This window comes from Elephas maximus, chromosome 16, assembly GCF_024166365.1.
Source record: "Elephas maximus indicus isolate mEleMax1 chromosome 16, mEleMax1 primary haplotype, whole genome shotgun sequence".
Taxonomy (NCBI): Eukaryota; Metazoa; Chordata; class Mammalia; order Proboscidea; family Elephantidae; genus Elephas; species Elephas maximus.
Genome location: NC_064834.1, coordinates 12,324,976 through 12,337,926, shown reverse-complemented (window position 1 = coordinate 12,337,926; position 12,951 = coordinate 12,324,976).

The window sequence follows — 12,951 nt, the reverse complement described above, 5'->3', positions numbered from 1 at the left end:
TCTAATCTGCAGTCATGGAAGACTTTGGTTGAGCCTGTGGATGTCTGAATGGCTACCTTGCCCCTCAGTTTTTCCAGTGATCTGTGCTCTGCATGGTTCAGAGCCAAAAAGAAGCTTTCTTTGCTTTTCAGCCCTTTTGCGATCATCCCACATGTGTTTTTTTGCAGTGGGCACCATGTCCTCTGTGGTAGGTTCCATAGTCCTTTGCAATGTGAGCTCACTACTACTTCCATCAGGAAATGAAGTCTGTTTCCCCACCCCATGTAAGGGCTATCCCTGGGGGTTGCTTTGACCACTAAAATTTGGTGGAAGTGATGATACATCACTTATGAGGCTAGGCCATATTAAGAGGCCTTGCAGCTTCCATTTTTGCCCTCTTGGGATGCTGGCTGGAAACCGTTGGGCCATAAAGAAGCCGAGGATGAAAGATCTTGTAAGGAGAGAGAGGCTTAGCTGAGCCCAGTCCGCAGCTGACCACGAACTCAGTGTAGCTGCATGAGCAAGCCCAAGGGAGACCAGAGGAAGAATTTCCAGTTAATGTACAGAATCATGGATATAATAAAATTCTTGTTTTAAGCTACCAAGTTTTGGTATGGTTAGTAGGTAACTGATGCACCTAACATATTACTTCTAAAGCCCCTTCTCATTGGTGCCTTGCGTCTTGAAAGGCCTAGTTCTACTTCTTTAGGGAGACACAGTGTGTCTTCCCAGCCTTCTTGGCCAGTATTCAGTTTCGCACTGCCCTGCAGTCTGTTTTCAAGGTGCTGGTCTTTGGCTCTGAGGCTGCAGTATTTTAAAGACAGTCTCATTGGTGAGTCACTGGTGCATTTTTACTTGGCTTTGCCTGGAATCAAATGGATCAGCATATATGCTTTTTAAATTTTTCAGTTAAAAGTTCACAAATGTAGAGTTCTGCCTGTGGCCAGGATGGAGTAAGAGGAACCAGACTTACCCTCCCGCCTCGTTGATGCCCCCTAGTTTGTCACCATGGCGCTAAATACGATACCCCAATGGGATATGGGCCCAGTACTGAGGACAGTCAGCCCATGATCCCCCTTGATCTGAATGCTAACTATCTATCATTTCTTGCTTGTAATTTTCTGAAGGAAGCGTGATCTGGCCTCAGCTGACCTCGCCAGCCTCGTCTGTCTAGTGTCCTAGCGCTGCCGACACAAAATGCCACAAATCAGATGGCTTAAAATGACACAAATTTACTCTGTCACAGTTATGGAAGCTGGAAGACTGAAAGGTACTGGCAGGGCCATGCTCACCCCAAAGACTCTAGGGGTGAATCCGTTCCATGCGTTTCTCATAGCTTCTGCTGTACCATCAATCCTTGGATTTCTTTGGCTTATAGACCTTCACTCCAATCACTGCCTCTGTCATCACATGACGTTCTTCCTGTGTGTCTCTGTCTCTGTATCTCTTCTTAAAAGTACACCAGCTATATTGGACTAAGGGCCCACTCTATTCCAGTACATCTGCAATTACCTTACTTCCAAATAAGGTCACATTCTGAGGTTCTGGGAAGGACATGAATTTTGAGGGACAGTATTCAAGCCATTACGGCCCTCTGGCTCCCCTGAATTCCTATCTAATGTAAAAATATTTTTACCCCACCCCAACATCCCAAAAAGTCTTAACCCATTCCAGCATCAACTCCAAGTCTAAAATCTCCTCTAAATCAAGTACGGGCGAGACTCTGGGTATGGTCCATCCTGGAGTAAAATTCATCTCCATCCACAGACCTGTGGAATTAGAAAACAAGTTGTCTGCTTCCAAAATACAATGATGAGACAGGCATAGAACAGACACTCCTATTCCAAAAGGGAGAAAATGAGAGGAATAAAGGGATTACTAGTCCAAAGCAAGTTGGCAATCCAGCAGGCAAATTCCACTAGTTTTCAAGGCTTAAGAATAATTATCTGTGTCTTGATGCTCTGCCTCCTTGGTGTTTGGTGCCAACCCCACCGTCTCATCCTTCTTGGCCCTCATAGTTAGTAGCCCTGCCCTCTGGAACTAAGGAAGTAATAGCTCTGCCCCCAGGCCACGCCTGGGCCTATGATGGCAGCAGCCAGTCCCACTGGCCTCTGAGACACCCTCTGAGTCATTCTTGTCTTGTTTGCAGCTGAGTGGCTCTATCAGCCTGTTGCCTGCATGTGGATTCCCAGAAGTCTAACAGTCTTCCTTCATTTTGTCTGGTCTCTGTCCCTTTCAGTTCAAGGTGGAAGTGAAAGTTACTGAGATGGTTGATTGGCTCCATGAGTCACACACCTAATCTTGTCAAAGATTGTCCAACCACACTTTTGGCCCTGTCTCCTTAGCATGCCATTTGGATAAGGTGAGAATTTTCCAAACCATCAAGTGCTGGGTTACTTTTTGCTTAGTTCCTTCTATAATTATCTTTTTCCTCTCACATTTTACTATAAACAGCAAGGAGAAACAAGGCTACACCTTTCATACTTTTCTTGGAAATCTCAGCTAAATATCAAGTTCATAGCTTACACATTCTGCTTTCCTTCCAAAAGTAGAAATAATTTAGCCAAGTTCTCTGCCCCTTTATACCAAGGATCACCTTTCCTCCAGTGTCCAATAACTTACTCCTCATTTTTGTGTGAGACCTCACCAGAAGCACTTTAACCTATCAATTTCTACAACAATCTCGTCAAAGCAATCTAGGCTTTTTCTATTATGCATTTCAAAATTCTTCCAGGCTCTACCCATTACCCAGTTCCAAAGCCCCTTCCACATTTTTTTTTGGTATTTGTTATAACAGAACCCTACTTCTCAGTACCAAAATCTGTATTAGTTTTCTAGGCCTACCATAACAAAATACCACCAACGGGATGGCTTAAAACAACAGAAATTTAGCTTCTCACAGTCCAGAGGCTAGAGACCAAGATGAAGGTATCAGCAGGCCCATGCTCGCTGCAAAGATTCTAGGGGAGAATCTGTTCCATGCCTTTCCCTTAGCTTCCAGTTTGCTGCAATCCTTGGTGTCCCTTGGCTTTTACACCCATCTCTCCAATCTGCTTCACCTGGTGTTCACCATGTGGGTCTCTATGTCTTTTCTCTTGTTTTTATAAAGACACCAGTCATACCTGATTAAGGGCCTAGCCTGCTCAGTTTGACCTTGTCTTAACAAATTACATCTGCAATGATTCTATTTCCAAAGAAAGTCACATCCTGAGGCTCAGAAAGGACATGACTTTTGGGGGAACCCTATTCAACCCAGTATACCCCTCTTCCTGCTACCTCCTCTCCTGACATCGCATCCATTGTAATTTCCATTCTTGCCATGCTATTTTTATTTTGCTGAACATGACATGCCATATCGTGACTTTGATGTGCTGCCCTTCCCCTCCTTGTCTGCCAGACGAGCACATCCTCATTTTTAAGAATCCAGCTAACTCTGAGGCCTTCCTGATGCGCCCAGGGTGAACTGACTCCTTTGTGATCCACTGTCCTCTGTTCATACAGAAATCTCGCACCTACAGCACTTTGAAACTCTTGTTGATATTTGTCTTCCTTTCTAGACTATGAGATTGCTGATTATTAATTCAGTTCCCACCACAGTGTCTGACACATAGTAATTGATTAATAAACATTTGTAGAAGGGAGGGAGAAAGGAAAGGATGTGTGTCCCAAAATCTGAAAGAACTGCGATGGCCTCCCCCACCATCCCTCACTGGAAGGATGTTGTTGTGTGTCGTGGAGTCTATTCTGACTCATAGCAACCCTGCAGGACAGAGCAGAACTGCCTATAGGGTTTCCAAGGCTGAAATCTTTATAGGAGCAGATTGCCAGATCGTTTCCCCGGTGGAGCAGCTGGTGGGTTCGAACCACCAGCCTTTTGGTTAGCAGCTGAGCTCTTAACCATTGTGCCACCGGAGCGCCTTGGCTGGAAGAATAGTCCGTGCAAAAGCTAGGGTGTTCCTTTTAAGTGATGACTAATGCAGTGACTCTTGATTTCATGCTAACAGGACCGTTGAGGCATTAATTAGGACTATGCTAATTTAGAAGGCATAACAATTTGGGCCATTTATTTTATACCGTTTATAAGCACAGGGTTTGTTAAACTAGAATACTGTAGTATAAACAAGAGCAAGCATTTCAAGTAACCTTAAGCACCTGACAACCCTTTCCATGTAAACAGCTGATGGGCTGAGTTAGAAATATCCTTATCTGTTTATTAAAGCAGGTTTCCCCAAAGACCTATGCTGAGGAGCAATTTATCAGCATTGTTCCACTAGATTCCTGAAGGTAATAAAACTGAATTTCTTTTAATATACTTTATGATTTAGTCAAACCAACTTTTGTCAGCTGGGCCTAGTTAATCTGAATTAACTGTACTTGCAGTTCTTGGCACTCTACAGAGTCCAGTGATTCATGCAAATAGTGTGCCTTTGTAGCTTGTCTCATAAAATTGCCAGATATTCAGAGAAAGTGATGTTGTTCTGGAGGAGATAGAGGTGTCTCTGGTATACTTTGCCTCTAGATTTGAATCTCATGAGCTTGGTGGCTTTTCTACTTGGAAGGAAGCTGTGGCAGCAGCCCTGACTCTTAACGGGCATCCCTCCCAGCCTTCCCCTCCTCCAAAACACAAACCAAGCCTAACAACAACAACAAACCACTTCCATACACGTGTGTACACACGAGGAGCTTTCCTGTGACTAAGCATTAAAAAACCCATTGCCATCAAGTCAATTCCGACTCATAGAGACCCTGTCGGACAGAGTAGAACTGCCCCATAGAGTTTCCAAGGAGCGCCTAATGGATTCAAACGGCCAGCATTTTGGTTAGCAGCCATTGTAGCTCCTATCAACTATGCCACCAGGGTTTCCATTGACTTGGCATTAAGGGCCTTAAAAAAACATAGACTGGTTGCCTGTTAGAACAGAAGAGGGTAACCTGGGGGAGGACACCTTGCTATTCATGAATACTCTTGCTGATTTTATTGGGGAACAAAGAGGCCATTAGTGCTGAGCTATGCCCCCAAAACAGGACCTTAGGCATCTCTTCCAGCTGTGACTTTTCCATTCTTTGCTAAAATTTCAGGTAGCTGGGGTTTCAAATAACTAATGAGGCTTTGAAAAGAGCTGGAAACAGATGGGCTTCCTATCCAGGGGTGAGTGTGAAGGAAAATGGCCTCCCTGAGGGAGCAATGTTGGGATCCTGGGACAGGGTGAAGTCCTTTCCTGAGCCTCCCCAGAGGCAGACCCCCAGCTGAGCACATAGACAGAATACCTAGGAATTTCAGTAGCTGCCTCCTGCAAAGACCACAACAGGTTACTTTGGGGGCCACAGTCTCTGTGGTGTGCTTTCTGTACTCAGTCAGACTCCATCCAAAAACTAAAACCAAGGTGGCCTGGTACCCTGAACTAAATGGGAATCTGCTACTCCTAACTAGGCAAGGCCTGGTTCTAGATGTTCTGATTGTGTCCTTTCATTGCTACATTGTCTCTCACCAACCTTTGCAGTTTCCTTCCTTTGGTTTTCTGCCATTTTTTACTTATTGCTCTGAGCTTAGGTTTGAGGGTTCCTATTTTTTTTCTTTTTTATGCTAAAATAGCCCCTCCAGGTTGTAGGTACAGAGTTTAAAAAGTGCCAACGTCTGCCAAGGGGCCTGGGAGCACATCTTTGGTCTTCCTCGCTCTCATCTAGGCAGTTATTTCTGAAATCATGGTTCTCTTATATATTTATATGTGTGTGTGTGTTTCATATATCTATTATATATTTTATATTTGCATTTCCTGTACCATTGGCTGCTTCTCCGGATGGGCTCTGCCCCTCTTCTCTGAGCTGCCACCTTTTCCAAATGACCATTTTATCCACTCCACAGCTATTTGTTAGCTTGCCACGAATAAGGCCTGTATACGCGGGCCCTTCAGGGGAGTTAGAGAAGATGACGAACACACTGTACATCCTGAAGACTTTATCATCTAATAGGGACAAGTAGAAAAAAAAACACAAGTGACCGTGTTGTTGTTGTTAGGTACCTTGGAGTCAATTCCGACTCATAGCGAACCTGTATACAACAGAAAGTAACACTGCCCGGTCCTGTGCCATTCTCACAGTCATTGCCATGTTTGACCCCATTGTTGCAGCCGCTGTGTCAATCCGTTTCATTGAGGGTCCTCCTCTTTTTCACTGACCCTGTATTTAACCAAGCATGATGTCCTCCAGGGACTGGTCCCTCCTGATAACATGTCCAAAGTATGTGAGACGAAGTCCCGCAATCCTTGGTTCTAATGAGCATTCTGGCTGTACTTCTTCCAAGACAGATGTGTTTGTTCTTTTGGCATCCGTGGTATACTCAATATGCTTCACCAAGTGTCAGTTCTTCTGTCTTCCTTATTCATTGTCCAGCTTTCACACGCATATGAGGCAATTGAAAACACCACAGCTTGGGTCAGGCACACCTTAGTCCTTAAAGTGACATCTTTGCTTTTTAACAAGTGACTGTAAAAGATCGTAATTGCTCCCTTTATTAAACACCTGCTATGTGCACAGTGCTTTAAACGTAATATTTCATTTAACCCTTCCAAAAGCCTTGTGACATAGTGGCATTACCTCCCTCCCCGTTTTACAGCTTGTTAAGGGATTTTTTTATACTGCTAGAAAGTGGTGGAATTGGGATTTGAATCTAGATGTTTCTCTGTCTTCCAGAGTCCATGAGCTTCCCTACTGCACTGGGAGGCCTCTCAGTGCGGATGCCATAAAAGTGATGTGGGGCTCCATGGAGGAGCTGGTTCTGGAAAGCCTTTATAAACACATTTGAGATAGGTGTGCTAGTTTAAGTCCTCTGAGAAGCAGATGTCAAGATGGGATTAGATGTGCAAGAGATTTATTGAGGGAAATGTCTGTGAAGGACAAAGAAGAAAGAGCAAGAGAAGCTTCAGGTTGCAACAGGGAAGGAAGAAAGATTGGATTGGAAAATTCTCAGACGGCAGCCCACGTCTAAGAAAGTTTCAAGCAGGCCAAAGGGGCGTTCTCAAGCCAAAGTCTCCTGCTAGAGGAGCCTTGCATTTTGCAGGGATGGACCTGCATGCTTGGTCATTGGCTGGAAGCAACCCATGGGAAGTGCGGCTTCAGTGGTGGATCCAGAGGGGCAGCAGCAGAAATAGCCTTTGCTCTTCCTAGCCGCAGGTCTGAGCAGCTCATTTCTGTGGCGGCCATGATAGGCCTAGAACTGGTCAAATCTCGGGGGTGGACATGCTGGGGATGTTTAAGATTGCATATTTTTTTATGGAACACTAGTCCCTCAAGATCTTCCTTGAAAAAACTGGGAATATATTACATTCCCCTTTCAAAGACTCATGTACAATAGTGTTTTAAAGACTGAGAAATTCTGCTTAAAGAAGTGGGTTAATCTTGGTTTAATCCAAATTTATTTGATCACAGAACTCTTTCTATGTATGTAATCTATTAATATCCTGTGTAATTAGTGTTCAACAAAACTGTGCTGGCTGAGAAAGTTAGGTTTGGGCCATATTGTGGAGGACTTTAACCTTTATTTAACTTGATGCATTGACTGCTATAGGGGGTTTCTAAAATGAGGAATTAAGTACTCAGAGTTGTCTTAATCTGGCGGTGGTTTGTGAGGGAATTGGAGCAAGAAGGTGGCCTCGAAGTCAATTGCAGATCAGTCCTTACAGCCATAACCAGCCGTGGGATTTCCTCTAGTCTCCGGATAAACAATGTGAATAATTCGAAATCCAATTGCTCTACTTCCAACCAAAGCTCTAAAAAAAAAAACACCAATGCCAAGTCAGTTCTTACCCTTAAGGACCCTATAGCTCTCAAATTGGTGGGAAGGATGATGGGTCACCCAGTATCAAATTTGCCAAACTTCCAGAGCCAGAAACAATGGCCCATTGTCCCTCTGGCTTCCTCATCAGCTTCCCCCTGCACTGAGTGTCTAGGCTGCCAGCCAAGCAGCCCTTGTGACTTTCCCAGGCCTCAGAACTCTCCCTCACCCTCCTTCCACTGTCTCCCACACCAGCCCCAGAGAAACAGGGCAGCCACACAGCAGATGCAGGCAGCCGTGGGGTGTGGGTCATGAGACACTGTCAGCGGTGACCCAGTGACATGCCTGTGGAGAAACCAGACCCTCTCTCCTCCTTTTACCTTCATTGTAGAGACTCTTGTCCTCACTATAAATTTAAAAGGTGAAAGTGATTTTTGAAGACTCCCGTCCTATCAGTTGGCAGCTATCTCTGTGAAAGGGTGCCAGCAATGACAGGGATGATCCAAAGCCATAGACTCTCACTGTTCCATAAATATTTATTAGTCACTGTCAACAGGTAAGGCTTTGGCACTGGAAAGTCACTGTGAGTGGTGGTTAAGAGCATGTGCTCTAGAGTCAAACAGAGCTGGGTTTAAATTCTGTCTCCACCACTTAAAGAACTAGCCTTGCATCCCAGGCCAGTTACTTAACCTCTCTGGGCTCAAGCTTCTCATCTGTAGCACCTGCCTCATGGGAAGACTGCTCATCTTCCCACTCCCTCCAACACTCTAGGGCTGGAGCTGGAGGTGGGTGGCTACTTTCTTCACTCCTCTACCATCCTCTGAGATCCCCTTCTTTGAGGTTCACACCATGAACTCAGCTGTCTTCTACTTGTCATGTTTTATGACCAGCTTCCTGGTCACTCCTCCATGTTTCCTGAGGACTTTGGCACCTGACTCAGAGTTTTCCACTCTACCTCTTATCTTAGCAACATCCTGGTGACTTTAGTATCCCTGCCAACAACCCGTTCAGCATCCTAGCCTCACTTATAGTCCGTGACCCCCTCAACGCCAATAAACCTTCACTTCCACTTCACACTCCATGGCTAGTCCCTACCCAGAGTGCTCTACTGCTAAATCTTTTTTCCTGAAATTTTTTATTGAAATTCATTTAACACAAAATCAGCCATTTTAAACAATTTTAACATGAAATTAAACAGTGGCATTTAGTACATTCACAGTGTTGTGCAAATACCATGCCTCTCTAGTTTTAAATCTACCAGGCGCTCCTTGGAAACTCTACGGGGCAGTTCTGCTCTGCCCTATAGGATCACTATGAGTCGGAATCCACTGGATGGCAATGGTTTTTTTTTTTTTTATTATTCTAGTTTTAAAACATTTTAATCACCCCAAAAGGAAATACCCAACCCATTAAGTAATTACTACCATTCCCCTTCCCCCTCAAAAACCTTGAGTCAATGAGGAAACTCATGCTGTTACTAAAAAGGTTGGAGGCTTTAGGGAGGTTTTGGAAGAGAGTGAGTGTATTTACATGAAAAAAGAATGTAAATAATGTGACCGAAAAGTGGTCTGTGGTGATTTAAAATATATCCATAAATTCTTTACACTCGTTTTAAAAGGTGGAGCCTAACTGCCCTTCCCTTGTGTGTGGTCTGGTCTTAGTAACTCACTTCTAACAAACAGAAAAAGGCAAAAGTGACACTGTCCACCACCGACTGCTCTGACAGGGATCACAATAGAGGGTTCTGGACATAGAGGGAGAAAAGTGTAGAACAAAATTCAAATTCACAAACACACACAAAAAAGGCCAGACTTGTTGGTCTGACTGAGACTGAAGAAACCCCAAGAGTATGGGAGCTGGACACCCTTTTAACTCAGTACTGAAGCCACTCCCAGGTTCACCCTTCAGTCAAAGATTAGACAAGTTTATAGGGCAAACAATAACACACGTGTATAGTCCAATCATGTATATGAGGCCAAATGGGCACACCAGCCCAAAAGCAAAGACAAGAAGGCAGGAAGGGACAGGAAAACTGGACAAATGCAAACAGGAAACCTGGGGTGGGGAAGGGGAGAGTGTTGACACTTTGTGGGGTTGCAACCATTGTCACAAAATAATTTGTGTATTACTTAATGAGAACCTAATTTGCTCTGTAATCTTTCACCTAAAGTACAATTAAAAAAAAAGAAAACAAACAAAAGAGTGCCAGTGTGTGATTTCTGAGGCTGGATCATATAAGACATTAGCTTCAATGTCTGTCTCTTGGATCACCTGTTCTGGGTGAAGCCAGCTCCCACGGCATGAGAACCCTCAAGCAGCTCTACTGAGAGGCTCACTGAGGCAGGGAACTGAGGCCTCTTGCTAACAGCCACATGAGGGAGCCTTCTTGGAAGTGGGCCCTTCGGTCCCATTCAACCCTTTAGATGACTGCAGTGCCAGTCAACATTTTGAGTGCAACCTCCTAAGAGGCCAGCTAAGTCATTTCCTAATTTCTGATCCCACAGAAACGGTCAGATATAGATGTTTCCTGTTGTAAGCCATTAAGTTTTGAGGCAATTTGTAATAATAAAAAAAAAAACAGGTAACTAATATTCTGCCTTTACCTCATTTGACTTCTTCTCAGTAGGTGACATTGCTGAGCACTCTGTCTTCCACCCAATACTCTTGTCCTTAGACTTGAAAATACTCCCCCCGAGTTTTCTTTTAGCATCCTAAGTCTTTGTTTTCTTCACTAGCTCCTCCTCTGCTGCTTGCTCCTGAAATACCCAGGTGTCCCATGGCTTTGTTCTTAGGCTTCTACTATCTTTTTTCCTGTCCCATCTCCCGTTGACCTCAATTACACCCATGGTTAGTCATAATTGACCTAAAAATTCCATGCCGATGTCTTCCAACCAGACTTTCCTCCTAGGCTTTATAACTGCATACTGGACCTCTGGCTCCTCATCCTCAGCTTACCTGAAATTGAATCCTCCTCTTCCCCCTCAAACCTGCTCCTTCTTCTGCAGTCCTTCCATAGTAATGGAACCTTTTTCTTCCCAGTTGTTCAAGTCAGAAATATTGCTGCACCCACCCTAGAATACTCACGTGCTGCTTTCAGGACCCTCAGAATTGGGCTCCAGCCAACTTCTTTGGTCTAATCTCTCAACATTTCTTCCAGGTTAGGTTATTATAAGCTCCACTTAATTATTTGTGATTCCCAAACAAATCTTGCCACTTCAAGCCCCTGTATGGCTTTGCACATCTCTTTCTAGAATTTCAAGAATCTACTTCTCAGCTTTTTAGTTTTTGTTTGTTTGAATAATACTTTATTATGTTTTTGGTGAAGGTTTACACAGCAGTTTAGGTTCCGACCCAGCAATTTCTGCCAGATTGTTCAGTGACATTGGTTACATTCTAGCTTTTTAGTTTTGATAAGTCGAAATTTAGTGCAAGTGTCTTCTCTGACTATGACTATGACCACAGCTCTCTGGGCTTACAACTTATTCTAAACTTCTCTTTCCCTTTTTCCATCTCTTGTTAGGGGACAATTCTCCATGGCATTTCTACACATCTTGTGACAGCCTTTGCCTCCGGCTATCTTTTTTTTTTTATTGTGTTTTAAGTGAAATTTACAGTTCAAGTTAGTTTCTCACACAAAAATTTATACACACATTGTTATGTGACCCTAGTTGCTCTCCCTGTAATGTGACAGCACACTCCTCCTTTCCGCTGTGGATTTCCCCTGTCCATTCTACTGTCCCTTTCTGCCTTCTCATCTCACCTCTGGACAGGAGCTGCCCATTTAGTCTCATGTGTCTACTGAAGCTAAGAAGCACACTCCTCACGAGTATCATTTTATGTCTTATAGTCAATTCTAATCTGTCCAAAGAGTTGGCTTTGGGAATGGTTTTACTTTTGGGCTAACAGTCCGGGACCATGTCTTTTGGGATCCCTTCAGTCTCAGTCAGACCATTAAGTCTTGTCTTCTTACTAGAGTTTGAGTTCTGCACCCCACTTTTCTCCTGCTTCATCAGGGACTCTCTGTTGTGTTCCCTGTCAGGGCGGTCATTGGTGGTAGCTGGGTACCATCTAGTACATTGCCTCAGGCTATCTTTTAGAGGATATTTGCATAGCAAGCAAACTTGGCAGATAGAGGTAGTGTCTCTCCCTGGGAAAGATGGCAGATTTTGTTTCCTGAGCAGTCTCCCTCTGGGGTAAAGGTTGGGCAGATTTGCTAGCAGTTCCTTATAAAACAGAGGGGTCCCTAAGCTCAGTGTTCCTCAGCTGTGATAGAAACTCATGGCGTGTGCAGCATCTACCTGGGCTGTTCTGCATCACTCCTGTGGGCAAGGAGAACTGATGTGAACGTGACACTTATGCTGCCCCCTGTGCTGTAATAAAAGTCCATTGTCTATGACTCACGAGTCTCATGTCTTCTGCCATTCCCTATGAAATGATGGCAGGCTAACTTGTTAGCTTGCAAGTAGGGTGAAATCTCAGACTCTTCACAGTTCTTGACAGTCCTATACACACTTGACCGTAAGGGCCTTAAGAGTAGGAACTGTGTCTCACTAGACTTCGCTTCCCCTGTGGGTGACACAAGGTAGTTGCTGTATAAGTGTTGGCTACTACTAATACTGCTTTGATGTGTGTTGTTGTTGTTAGGTGCTGTTGAGTCGGTTTTGACACACAGCAACCCTATGTACAACAGAACAAAATGCTGCCTGGTCCTGCCCCATCCTCACAATTGTTGCTGTCTGAGCCCGCTGTTGCAGCCACTGTGTCAATCCATCTCATTGAGGGTCTTTGTGTTTGATGTATAGAGTCCTGGAAGTTAGCACTCAGATACATTTGCTGAATCTAACTTTGGAATAAGTTGTCATGGTTCCCTGTTTGGCTGCAGCTCTCCTTTTTCTGGTTTTTAGGTACTGTGCACATTTCCTGTGTTTGCAGACAGTAAAGTCTCAGGCTGTGTTTTGTGACAGAGTGAAGTGCAAAAATGGCATGGCCTCTTCTAACTTCACGAGGGGAAAGCAGAATCAAGATCAATAGCCCAAGGCTGATTCCTATGAGGCGGAGATCAGACATACCTCCTCTCTTTGACCTTTTTACCAATTCTGACACTGTCTGTCCCTCCCACAGCACTCTCTACTTCTCTGCTGGGTTCCATAATTCATTGAAATGGGCACACATAACTCACAGACCATACTCAGAATTATGGA